Source organism: Pteropus medius, unplaced genomic scaffold (genome assembly GCF_902729225.1).
Source record: "Pteropus medius unplaced genomic scaffold, Ma_sr-lr_union100, whole genome shotgun sequence".
Classification (NCBI taxonomy): Eukaryota; Metazoa; Chordata; class Mammalia; order Chiroptera; family Pteropodidae; genus Pteropus; species Pteropus medius.
The window spans coordinates 1,780,209-1,792,595 of NW_024347791.1; the positions used below are offsets into that span (position 1 = coordinate 1,780,209).

General features: G+C 45.0%; 1 pseudogene; it reads right to left on the reverse strand.

Moving 5' to 3' along the window:
• Positions 1 to 4,240: 4,240 nt before the first annotated feature.
• Positions 4,241 to 4,359, reverse strand: LOC120615271 (uncharacterized; annotated as a pseudogene).
• Positions 4,360 to 12,387: the final 8,028 nt, after the last annotated feature.

Sequence of the window (12,387 nt, forward strand, 5' to 3'; positions counted from 1 at the left end):
CCAACTGGCAGCCCCGTGGGTACACCATCTTGGAAATGGATGGTCCAGCCCTGGTTGACCCTCCACAGTTGACCTCCCCACGTGGAGCAGAAATGAGCTGTCACTGCCAAGCCCCCCCAAAAGTTCATATTTATGAGCAAAATAACTGTCTTTGTTCTAGGCCACTAAGTTTTGGAGTAGTTTGTTACACAGCAATAGACAAGAGAGATAGGCACCAGGGACAAATTATAAAGGTGGTTTTGAAGGTAAATTTGTAAGAACAGGCATAATATCTGTATTAGCTATTACTAATAAGCAAATTACAGAGATAACTGCAGAACACACCCATCAAGTCACTTTAAGTAAAATATAGCTATGGTTTTACACCACTTGGTGTACCTATACTAAGGGATCAATTAAAAAGAAAGGGAAAAGGAGAAGCAGCATGAGTAAGTTAGATAAAGGAAGAGAGTGCCTGGAGACTCAGTGGCTACATATTATGTGGTTGCCTGACATTAACTGGTGGAAACTCAGAAGTCTGATGTCTGTCTTTCCTTCAGGAAAGCCACAAGTAGCCTGTGCAAGTCAGCAAGACACACAGGTATCTCAAACACTCTGCAAGATCAAACACTCTGCACTTGAAAGGGATCTGCGTCTATGCAAAACTAAACTGTCTCAGCACAACTTTCCGTGATCAAAGGACCCTCCTTCAATATCAAAGACTTCCCAATTTTGCCAGACATCAATAAATCAAGAAGTTATATGGTGAATGAAATATTATTAGATTTGAATAAAAGAGCCCTTATTACATGCATGTTTATGTTTGGCATGCCCTCCTTTAAAGAACCCATTCAGCTTCCACCCAACTGTATAGAGGCTACCCAATACAGCAGCAGGCACGTGCAGGCTAGCCAATCAGTGACTGAGTAAGAATTAGACATATGACCCAAATTGGGCCAATCAGAATCTTGCCTGAGACTTAATAAATGGACCTGGGGAGGGAAGGAGACTTTCCTTTTTTTAGATTATAAACTCAAAGCTTTTCTTCTTGTGACGAGTAGTAGCCATCTTTCCCACTGCACAGAGAATGAAACGAACATGCCGAGGAAAACAAAACAAAAGGGATGGAAAGCCACACAGAGTTCAGCAACATTATTCAGGCCCTGACCCTTTCATGCCTAAACTAGCTGCATCCTTGAATGTGCTAGTCATATAAGCTGATAAGTCCTTTTTCATGAGCTGGTTTGAGTTGGTTCCTGACACTTACCACAAAAGAGTCCTGAATTATACAAGCCTCCCGAGGGACGTTCTTGAGGGCAGGGTTAAGGGGCTTCCACTCACAGACCACCAAAACTGAAGCCACCTCTCGCTGCATTCTTTTTTTTCTCCCTCTCATTCAAAAAACATCTGCCCAGTGCCTACTATGTTCAAGCACAGGGTTAGATCCTGCATGTATGGATGATGGAGCTTCGTAATAGATTAAAAGTAACAGTAAATTGTCTGTGCTGGGCATCTGGAGGCTAAAATGGAGAAGAAGAGAATCAGAATCTCTTTCCTCAGGGAGCTTACAGTCCAGTAGAGAAAACAGACATTAAACAAGCAATAAGCACTTGAGATAAAGAAAAGAGAGGGTGCTGAGGGATCATATAAATGTTATATCCTGGTCTATTCCCTCTATTCCCATCTATGATATCATAATTTATAATAATATGTATTTGGTCTTTGCCTTTTTTCTTTGTCCCTCTGTCCCATCATGAGGCCTCAACCTCATGACCTCATCTACTAAATATAATTACCCCTCAAAGGCCCTACCTCCAAACACCATCACATTGGGGATCAGAGCTTCAACATATGAAGTTTGGGAGGACACAAACATCCAGCCCATAACAGCCCATGTATCTGTAACAAATTCTGCCTTACAGATAGTAGGCCGTCAATAAATCTTCATGGTAGATGAGAACAATTGGACCTACCCCTGGTCCAATAGAAGCAAAGTGATCTCCTTCAAAGCTGATCACTGATTCCTTTGAGGATAATTTGAGTCATCTTTACAGACAGGTAACTGGTCCCTTGTGAGAAGCTATTTATGTCAACTATGTGGGCCCTTATCTCCCTAAAGCAGCTATTCCTTCCTATCTTACCACCTCTAGGCTCGGGCATCCCAAGGGCCCAGATGAGAGGATGGCTTCAACTTGCATCCAGTAGGGAAGCCTGAAGAAAGCTATAAACAAAGAAAACTATTTTTCCAACATAAAAACAGTTCACTGAGTTCCAAGAAAGAAATAACTTTGTGCTCTAAGAGTTGTGAATTTTGGGAAACACAAAGCAGAGGTGACATAGATCATGTGTACGTAAGTAAACAGAAAGTAAAAATAAGGGACGTGAAACCTGTTCCCAATTTCTGCTTCTTGTGGCGTTGAGCTGGGAGTTACCACCTTGTAGAACAACTGGGTGCATCCTCCATGTGCTAGGTTCTCGGGCTATTCAGTAAATACTGAAAACCTGCATTCGTAATAATGGTAAGCACTTCTGATGATGGTGGCGTATCCTCTATCAGACCATATCCTCTCACAGGTAACAACCCTGGATAAGAGAGGTACGTTTTCAAAATTACCTGGAGACACCGGAGGGTAACCAAAATAGGCAGAAACTAGAGGAAAGTTGACACATTGAAGAAGGAAATGGCACTGAGTTTTCCATTTCTTAAAGCTTTTCACCTGAGGACAGATGCCAGCTAGCACCACACAGGGCAGCTGAAATCCCAAAACAAACTCACAATCGTGCTGGCTTGAAGAACCAGGGGAAAGAGTTGAGGGGTACCATGGAGGGGGAAGTGAGGGTGGGAAAAGCCTCAAAAAGAAAGCCACAGAGAAGGAGCCCCAAATTCTACATGTAAATTGTGCAAATCTCTGTCTGACCCCTGAAATAGCCATGTGTGGCGTGGACTACAAGCAGCTCACCTAAGGCTGAAAAACTGAACTGAGTTCTAGCGGCTGCTCATCACAAAGGAGACAGACAGAACTTGGAGTATGAATTTAGCCAAGTCAACTCTCCACTAAACAAACAAACAAACAAACAAAAAACCTACATTCTTTGGAATAATAAACAGAATCCAGAGTATCTGCAATATATCAATCACAATGTCCAGGGTATATTCCAAAATTATTAGACATATAAAGGAACAGGAAAATATGACCCATACTCAAGAGAAGAAGCAATCAGTAAAGACTGATGCTAAAGTTCTTCAGGCTGATGAAAACTTGGATCCCTGAAGAACTCCAGAAAGGGCAAATACATGGGTAAATATTTGACCATATTTTCCTCTTAATTTTTAAAAAATACATATACGATGGTTTAAAGGAAAATTATCAACACATTATAGGGTTCTTAGCTTACAGATGCAGCACATATGACAATACAGCATAAAAGATGGTAAGGGGTGGTAAATGAACCTATGCAAGGTTCTTAGATTTTTTTTATATACACAATTTAACTCTAAATTGACTGCAGAAAGCTAAGGATGTATATTGAATATATATGTATAATGTAAACATGTAGCTACTCCCTAGAGTAGCCACTAAAAAAAATAATGTAAAGAGGCACAGCTAAAGAGCCAATAGATTAATTAAAATTAAATTCTAAAATATATATTCGATTAACCCAAAAGAAGTCTGGAAAGGAAAAACAGAAGGACAAAGGACATACAGAACAAACAGAAGACAAATAGTAAAATAGTAGACCTAAATCAAAACATACCAATAATTATGTTAATCGTGAACAAACTAAACACTAAATATAAGCAGAGGTTGTCAAAAAAAAGCAAGACCCAACTGTATGCTGTCTATGAGAGTTACACTTACATATAAAGTCTCAGATAGACTGACAATAAAAGAACTGGAAAAGATATATCAGACAAACAGTAATCATAAGAAGGTTAGACTGGTTCTATAAATATCAGATAAAGTAAACTTCAAAACAAAGAGCATTGCCAGAGTTAAAGAAGGACATTTCATAAAGATGAAATGATCGATACAGCAGGAAGACATAAAAATCAGAAATATGTAAGAGACTAATAACAAAGCTTCAAGAGATGAAGCAAAAACTGACAGATTTAAAGGGAAAAATAAATTCATAATCATACTTAGTTTAAATATCTCTCAACAACTGATAGATCAGTGAGGCAGAAAATCAGTAAAGACATAGAGAATCTAAACAACACTCTATCAACCACATTGCCCTAATTGACCTTTTTTTTTTTTAACACCTATGGCAACTGGGATTCCTAGGTGGTCTCCCATCCAAGTACTAATCAAGCCCAACCCTGCTTAACTTCGGAGATCAGACAAGATCGGGCACGTTTAGGGTAGCATAGCAGTAGACCTTAATTGATATTTATTGAACAAGCCAGCCAGCAACTGTAGAACTGTTCTTTTCAAGTGCACATGGTCCATTCATAAAGGTAGACCATAGGCTGGACCATAAAGCAAGCCTCAGTGAATTTCAAGATTGAAATCTAAGAGCACTTACTATGAGCCCTTTACTTGAATTATCTTATTTAATCCTTCACAATAATCCTAGGATATTGGTACAAATTATTACAATATTAGTCCAGTTTTATACACAAGGAAGCAAAGGCTCAGGAAACTAAAAGTCACCTTTACTGGACCTCACTGTGACTTTTTCCAGTGATGCTTCCACAAACTAAAGGCTAATTTACTTATCCTTAGACCTAGCCTCACTAAATCTTTGAAGATCAGTGGGAAAAACTCAAGACTTATGATCAGAAGATCTGGATGTGCACCTGCCCTCACCTCTCACTAGCTATGTGTCCTGGGCAAGTCACATGATCTCTCTAAGACCTGATTTGCGCATTTATAAACAGCATTTGAGGTAGGCAATACCAGCCCCATTTTACAGATGAGGAAACCAAGCCTTAGATGAGTTACATCATATTGCATGTAAGTGGCAGAGCCAGGATTCAAATCCAGGTCCATCTGACTCCAAAGCCCACGTGTTCACCAACCTGGGCTCCACAGATCTAATGTCAGCACACCTGGGACCTACGTTCCTAGCACAGGTCTGTGATTTGCACCTCCAGGCATAGCCTATAATACAACCTAATATTTACATTAAAGGGTACTTTTTCGTGCTAAATCTCATTTAGATAATATTAAAGACACAGTAGAGCTGTATTGATAACATGCACTTTCTGGGGCTGGTCAGCCTGGGTTTGCATCCCAGCCCTGCCATTTGCTTGATTCACAGCCTAGGCTAAACCATTTATCCTTTCAGGACCTCAGTTTCTCTCATTTGTAAAATGTGACTAAAAATAGTATTTTGCTTACTATGAGGATAAAATCAGTTGAAACAGGAAAAGTGCTAAAACAGCTGTGAGGTGCATGGTAAGGACCACAGATGTGCTGGCCCTTGTTTCATTATTAGGAAAGTCCCCAAACTTTTTGTAGAATAAGCATCGTTAGAGCCTCAGACAGAAGAGGAACGATGCCAGAAGGCTTTGCTCGACTTGCCCGAAGGCACTCAGTGGGTTAGAGGCTGAGCCTGCTGAAGAAGTATTTCCAATTCTGGGTGCAGGGCTCATTTTTCTGCCCCACAGCTGCCTCCTGCTCCAGGCCAGGGGTTGGAGGGAGCACACCAAAGGGTGCAGGAGGCAAAGAGTTTTGGTAAGGAGGAAGGGGCCTTCCCTGCTTCCTTTCCTCAGCCTCTTGTAGCTGCAGGCTTGGCCCTACCCAGCAGAACCTGAGCCACCAGACCTGACAAGGCAGGAACACATGAGGAGCCTCCCCACAACAGTGGGCAGGATCCAGGATGATCCCTGGTGCCCTGGTGCCCCAGCCTGCATGTGTCTGCTGAGGGCACTGGGCTCACACTAGGGCGAGCAAGTGTGGGCAACAGCACATGTCCGCCTACATCACAGCCACAACATTCCAGATCTCCCGTCCCAGGACGAAGCAGTCACCAGTCTGAGTTAAGGGTTACGTTGCTGTTCCAGTTTCAAGTCCGATTTTCAGAAAGGGGCGAGGGGGTATTGTGTAACTTCTGGAAACGCGACAGAACGTAAATCACGACAAAACATGAAACCAGCTTCTTGAATTGCAAAACATAAGTCATAGTTCCGATTGTTCTGCAACAGCTTTAAAAAATATATCATCAAGATGGAAACTGAAAACGAAAATAGTTCTAGGAGCAACGCCTCTTGGAAAGGAACGCACTATCAGCTTAGACTGTGGCCCACCACCTCTCTTTGCCTCGTTTTTGCTTTTTTACGGTGTCTCCCTCTTGCCATGAAATCCTCTAACACAGTCAGCAGAAGCATCTGCAGCCCTGTGCTCTGTGATTGGTCCTGCAGACCTGAGGGCTCCCAGGCCCCAGAGCTGTGCCCTGTGTGACTGGCCCACCATGGAAGAGGCTGAAGGAACCACACTGCCACCATGTGGGTGCCTCTGCTCACAGCCACTGCTAACTAAGAACCACAGCTGTCTGCCTCGTCACCAGCTGCAATTCCCCATGGGAATTGTTTACCCTCTGATGTCCTTGATTGGCTGGCTGGTCCGTGGGGCTTGGCAGGGAAGAGGCAGCAGTCTAGAGTCAGATCAGATCCCTGCCAGAGGCAATACAGCACCTTTAAGCTTCCACCCCCTACTATCTGGGTGACCCTGGACAAGCTACTTAACCTCTGTATGCCTCGGTTTCCCCGTGTGTAAGTTGGAGGCCGTAACAGTACCAACCTGATAGGGTTGTAGGATTAAATGAGTTAATACATGTAGGGTGCTTAGAACGATATCAGGTGTTTGGTAACTCCTCGACCCATCAGGAACTTTCAAACCCTTTGAACATGATCCACAGTAAGAAATACATTTTATAAATGTACAGACAGACATAACGCGAACAAAATAATACTTACAACATGCAACATATTCTGATATTTTCAACTGTTTTCTTTCTAAAGCTGATCACAACCCACTAAATTGATTTTATAAACCTATTGATGATTCACATTTCACTGTCTGAAAAACATTGCAATAAATATCGGTAAGAGGTAGCAATAGAAGCTTTACACTTAGCTCAGGCTGCCAGTCCTGGCTTCCTTCCCTTCCCCTCACACCTGTGTCCTGAACCTGCCTTGTGACTCACAGGGATGAGCTGCCCTAGAGCTGAGGAGCTCATTTGTAGCCTGCTGTGAGCGCTTCCTTCTCCATGTGTCTCACAGGCTCTCTTCATGCAGGAGGGAAGAGGATTCATTCATCTCTCATTAGGTGCTGACAATGGGCCAGGCCAGGTACTCCCTCCTTCCCGCACCCCCACAGCCCTATGAGGAAGGCATCTTCCCATTTCTCAGATGAGAAGCCTGAGGCCAACAGAGATAAAGTGCCTATGGAATAACAATAAATAGGACTGGTTCCCTTTCGAATTTGGAATGTGAATTAAGCAAGGAAATTGGCCTTCCAGAAAATGCTGTGGAAATGCTGAATAGGGTTAATAAGTGACTCTGGAAGAGAAAGTGCTGGGGACGCAGAAAAAGAGAAATGAAAATGGACAGGGTGGAAGTGCCCTGCCAGATGGCATCTGGCAGTAACAGGAACAGCTGCACCAAGAAATGGTGACCTCAGGAGAGCCAGGAGTACTAGCGGTCCCCCTGAGGATCACCACTTTGGCTTCAGTCCTAGGTGGGGACAGAGGTAAAAGCAAGAAGTCAGATAGGGTGGAGTGGCCATGCCTGCCCATGCCCTCACCTAGTCTCCTTCCTGTAATGGACAAGGGGCTCTGTTAAGTGGAAGGCTGGCATGGCTGCTGGTGGCCAGGGGATGTGGACTTATCCCAACTGTTCCCTCACTCCATCCCAGAAGGTCCCTGTGCAGCTGTGGCTGTGGCTCTTCCCACCAGGGGAATGAGGGAGTCAACCTGCCAATTGGACAGAGGACAAATAATAGCATGATGTGGTCAAGATGAAAACATGGCAATGATTTCAAAAGGCAAATTGGGGCTTTGAATTGTGGCAGGGACAATGGGATTTGGGATGGGAAGATTTGATGTGGGTCCCTGCTCTCTGTTCATGGAACAAATAATCACTGAGTACTTACTATGATGCACCAAGCACTGAGGTAAGCAATGGAGAGACAGATGGACCCCCAGAAGCCAATAGTATAGTGAGGAGTGAGGAATAAATAGTAAGAACAGAGTACTGAGTGTGGTGATTGAAAGATGCACAGGGGATGTAGAAGCTCAGAGGGTATCTACTCCCACTGGAGGAGGTTCAGTAAAGTGTCCCCAGAGGTGATGCTTAATCTGGTATCTGGTAGCATTTTCTTAGATGGACAATAGAGGGGAAAGCCTTCCAATCATAAGGAGTAGCAACTGCAAAGTGCAGGAATGAGAGACACACTTATGCAGACTTGGAGTTGTGATTCCTACCGGAGTATAGACTGAAATGGAGGTGCGAGATATACTATGCCAATTTACCTGCTTCGTGACCTTGGGCAGGTCATGTAACCTCTGACTGTAAACCACTCCCTTAGATATTGTGCTAGCTAATTACTGCTTGGCTATCGCCCATGGGAACATAGGTTATCGCCCATGGGAACATAGGTCGTCACCCATGGGAACATAACATTCTAACAATAAGCTTTCTGCTTCTGTACCCCCGCTTGCACAACCGACCTGTGGATTGACAGTAAATAGAAGAAAAATTAACCTTTGTGTTTAAGACAGAATGAGGAATGGGATTTAGGGGTTAAAAACCCTGTACCTCTACATTTCGGGGCTGCTTAATTTGGGGTCTGCGTACCCCTGGCAGATCCAGCTGGCTGAATAAAGAGTGTGTTTCCTATAACTCACTGGTTTCTGGTGGTCCGTGTGTCTTTCGGGGGTTGGCGGCTACAACATTTGGAGGCCCCAGCAAGATCTCAGGGAGAGGCCCTGGGATCTAAGACCGGACCAGCCTCCGAAGCGGTTGCTGTCCTTGTTGCGGATTCAAAGGGGTGGCCAACCTGAGACGTTCCAGGGCCCTTGAATGCCGTGACGGGGTCAGTAAAATCGTCAAGGACACAACCTTTAGGACATATTCTTTGTTCCTGGTCCCGACAGGAATCTCCGAGGCTTCGATATCTGGATAAAAGGTACCTTTCTGTTCCTGTTTCTGTTGACAGGTCGCCAGGGGGTCTGTGGAGAGACTGGACATAGTCATATCTCCTAGACCGTGGCCAGGCCGCAGGACGCCGCCTCCTGTACCGTTTTCAGGTTCTGTCTATTGTCTTTTTGTCTTGTCTAGGTTGTAGGTGGCAGACTTCTCTGGGTCCACCTACACCCCAGTAATTGTTCTCATCTGAGTGTCTATTTTGTGTTTTCTGCGCAAGCGATGAGGGGAAGCCCGAGTTCACAAAAGACACCCTTGGGTTGTCTCCTGCAACATTTCAAAGAAGGGTTTGTAGAGGGAGCTGACTATGGCATAAAGTATTCTCCAGGCAGATTAAGGACGTTGTGTGAAGTCGAGTGGCTGTCTTTTGATGTAAACTGGCCTCCAGAAGGTTCTTTTGACAGGGGTTTAGTAAGGAATGTTTGGAAGAATGTCAGGGAGACCCGGGACATCCCGATCAGTTTCCCTACATTGATCAATGGTTAAACCTTGTTCAGACACCCCCTCCTTGACTCTGCCAGTGTGCCCTTTCTCTAGGGGCGCGAGTCTTAGTTGTGGGCACCCCAAAACATGCAGCAATTGAATCTCCAAGACAGCCCAGTCCCTCAGTCCTCCAATCTCCACCAGAGGACAGGCCCTTGATATAGTCTATGTGCCTTTCTCAACTAGTGACCTATACAACTGGAAGGCACAGAATCCGCCTTTCTCTGAGAAACCCCAGGCATTAATGAGACTCTTAGAAAGTGTCTTTCAGACTCACTGCCTCACCTGGGACGATTGCCAACAGCTTTTAATTACCAGCTTCACCGAGGAAGGACACAGACGCAGACGCATTCCGACTGAAACACAAAAGATAGCTGTGGGAGGGAGGAGAGTTGAGGAAGGGGGAACAGACTGAGGAGGAATTTCCCCCTCCACCCGCCCTGGGGACACAATTCTCAGGCAGGGAGAACGGCATTAGATCAGTACCACCAGATTCTAATTGGGGTAATTAGGATGGCTGCTCCTCAGCCAACTAACCTTTCTAAGGTAACTGAAGTTATACAGGGAGGGACCTCAGGAATCCCCTGGAGCGCTTCTTGAGCAAGGCGTACCGGGTATACACCCCCATTGATCCTGAGGCCCCTGAGAACCAACAGGCAATTAATATAACCTTTGCTACTCAGGCAGGCCCTGATATCCGGCGTAAATTACAAAAGTTAGAAGGTTTTGCAGGGATGAACCTGCCCCAACTTGTTAAGATAGCCCAGAAGGTGTTCAACAACAGGGAGGCACCGGATGACCCCAAACGTATGCCTAAAATCCAAAGCTACTGTCATCAACCCAGCCAATCCGTTGCCAGGCCCAGACCCCGAGACCTCTATTCATGACTGCATAGATTTCACTGATGCTGTGTGTTTCTCGCGGCCAGACCTCAAAGACTCCCCTCTGCCTGAGGTCGATGAAGTTCTGTTCATGGACGGGAGCAGCTTCATGCAGGAAGGAAGGAGGTATGCTGGGGCAGCAGTCATAACTCTAACTGGCACCATCTGGTCAAAGCTCTTCCCCATAGGACTTCTGCTCAAAAGGCAGAACTCATCGCCCTCATTGAGGCACTAAGATGGGGAAAGGATAAGGCAGTCACAATATACACTGACAGCCGATGCGCCTTTGCTGTTACACATGTACACAGAGCCATCTACAAGGAAAGAGGGCTTCTGACTTCAGCTGGGAAGGACATCAAGAACAAGGGAGAGATTTTAGCCTTATTTGAAGCCATGTAGATGCCTAAGGCTCTTGCTATTGTTCTTTGTAAAGGGCATCAAAAAGGGAATAGTCCTGAGGCTGAGGGAAACTGACAAGCCAATGCAGAGACAAGAACAGCGGCCACAAGGCCAGTGGGGCCCAACCACATCTACTGACTGTTGCCCCTTACCCAGAACTGCCTCCATCTCCGACCTATATGGCGGAAGACAACATATATTTTCAAGATAAGGGAGCCACTAGGAACCAACAGGGGTGGTGGACAACCCCAGATGGAAAAATCGGGCTCTCACGGCCCTTGGAAGGACTTTCTTCCACCAACTACACCAGACCACACACCTAGGGCGAACTAAGATGCTCCAAGCTTTAGACCCCTACTTTCACCGTTAGAAGGGAGAAGAACCGCAGAGGAGATTGCCTCACAATGCCAGGCTTATGCTCAAGTTAATCCAAAGAAGGGGAAGATAGAAGAACCTAGGCATAGGGAAAGAGAAACTTATCTGGGGGACCACTGGGAAGTAGATTTCACTGAGGTAACCCCAACTATGGGGGGCTACAAATATTTACTTGTTTTTATAGACACCTTTTCAGGATAAGTAGAGGCCTTCCCTACCAGGAAAGAGACTGCCTTAGTAGCTACTAAGAAACTACTACAAGAAATTCTCCCTCTATTTGGTCTCCCTGGAACTTTAGGGTCAGATGACGGGCCAGCCTTCATAGCAAAGGTAACACAGCAATTGGCTAGCTGCCTAAATTTGTGATGGAAACTCCACTGCACCTACCAGCCCCAAAGTTCGGGCCAAGTAGAGCGAATGAATCAGACCCTAAAAAAGACATTAGTCAAGTTAGGATTAGAAACTGGTGGGACCCAGGTAGAACTTCTCCCCTTTGCTCTTCTCTGAGCCAGGTGTACTCCATATATTAATGGATTCACCCCATTTGAAATTTTCTTTGGAAAATCCCCACCTTTAGTACCTAGAATAGAAGATGAAAAAAGGCAGAACTACGTAACCTTGTCTTACTTAAGTCTTTACAGGCCCTTCAAAGTGTACAGAAGGAGATTTAGTCCTGGGTTTGTGCCGCCCACTCAGCCCCGGGGAATGGACTTCCCCATCAGTTTCAGCCTGGGGACTCTGCGTGGATCCGGAAGTTCACTTCCAAGGGACTAGAACCCAAATGGAAAAGATCCTTCACTGTCTACCTGACGACACCCACTACAGTTAAAGTAGACGGCGTCCCATCATGGATTCATCACTCTCACGTGAAGGCAGCACGAGAGTGGACAGCTCAGGAAGACGGGCCCTTAAGACTAAGACTCAAGCGTACATAAATCTAATCCTCTGTTTCTTCCTTTTTTCATCTTTAGCCCAGGCATTCGACCAGCCACAACCAAAACCAGAAGGAGCATTAATAACTTTGCTAACAACAATACACGAGGTCTTGAATAAGACCACCCTAGATATAGGACAAGATTGCTGGTTGTGCCTAAACCCAAAACCCCCTTACTATGTCGG